This window comes from Uloborus diversus, chromosome 1 (genome assembly GCF_026930045.1).
Source record: "Uloborus diversus isolate 005 chromosome 1, Udiv.v.3.1, whole genome shotgun sequence".
NCBI lineage: Eukaryota > Metazoa > Arthropoda > Arachnida > Araneae > Uloboridae > Uloborus > Uloborus diversus.
In genome coordinates, this window is record NC_072731.1 from 181,452,638 (window position 1) to 181,454,155 (window position 1,518).

Sequence of the window (1,518 nt, forward strand, 5' to 3'; positions counted from 1 at the left end):
TTATTTCAACGTGACTTGCGTCAGAAAATGACTCACTAAACTTTTAAAATCGGTACAAAGATCTATTTAAAACTTCAGTGGAGCATCAGAAATCAAAACTAATTGGGAAATCCGAGCACTCTTCGGATTTCGAAACGTTCGGATTTACGGGTGGCGTATATAAACTTCAGCTTCAGCGTTCTATCTTTCTCTGTAGTGCGTAGTTTTTGTTGCAACTTTCAAGGAGAAAGATTTTTCTCATGAAACAAATGATGTTTCACAGCTCTTTCGGCAATTTCAGGATATTCTTATGAAATTGAAGATTTTACTCTTTATCTGTAGAATATTTTTTTTTACCAACAAAACTGCCATTAAGAATCGATTTTTTTATAAAAATTAAAATCTACTAAAATTTTGGCTCGTTGATGGAGAAAAAAAATGACTTAAAAATACTTACAGAACTCAGGTTAAAAGACCTCTGTTGTACACACAGTTCATTTGAGCAGAAAATATCAGGGAGGAAAAAGAGAAAAAAAGCCGAAGGCAAAGCAATTTGCATTTTGTACTTATCCTCTGAACGATAAGCACAAAAAACACAATTAATACATTTTTCCAAGTTTTAATTTCACGTAGTATTTTGTGGCGTTTTTAGTTTACTTCATTTCTTTTTTAAAGTATTTTATTACTTTATTTATTAATTAACATTATTATTAATTATACAGTACACGTAATTACACATAAGTTAATTATATGCACATAATAAACAGAATATACCTAAATAAACCTAAACAAAAACATAGGTACATACAAAAACAAATAGAAATGCGACTGAATGTCTAGTTGGGATGAAACCGAAAATAATGACGTAAATGAGATTTATTATCTTCAGAAACAAATTGAAAACTTTTTCATTTGTACTAACCACGGTAATGAAATAAATAAATATTTTTATGCTGAAATATAACAGGTAATGAAAACAGCGTTAAAGTGCACAAAAACGTTGTGTAATTATCTCTGCCATTTCGGCACAAATGTATTTATCTTTTCGTCAGGCTTGGTACGTAGAAATGAAAAAGCTTTCACGTTGTTTCTGAAGAGAAAAATCTTACCCTACGTCATTAATTTGGGTTTCAGTCTCATTTTGTGTATTATTTAACCAAGGCTCGAACTCCTTTATCCCCAAATCAGTCCGACTCCGATTCCGCAAACACTAGCAGAGTTGAGGAGTTTGAGGGAAAATGACCGACTCCGACTCCTTTACCCCAAAATCAGTTCGACTCCGCAGCCCTGTATTTAACATCTAAGCAAAATGCTTCTGAACATGGGAGGGCAAACAGAATCTAGAGAACAGAGGTGGGAGCTGTTCCATCTGACCTCTAACGTTGAAAGATCTGTGCCGTGTGCTTCAAATGTTCGATTTTAATTTTAAAATGAGAGATACTTCAATGTTGCTTTTTTTTGGGGGGGGGGGGATTTATTATGTAAGGAGGAATTTTTATTTATTCTTTTCCGCCAGCCATTTGTTTGAATTAAATCCTT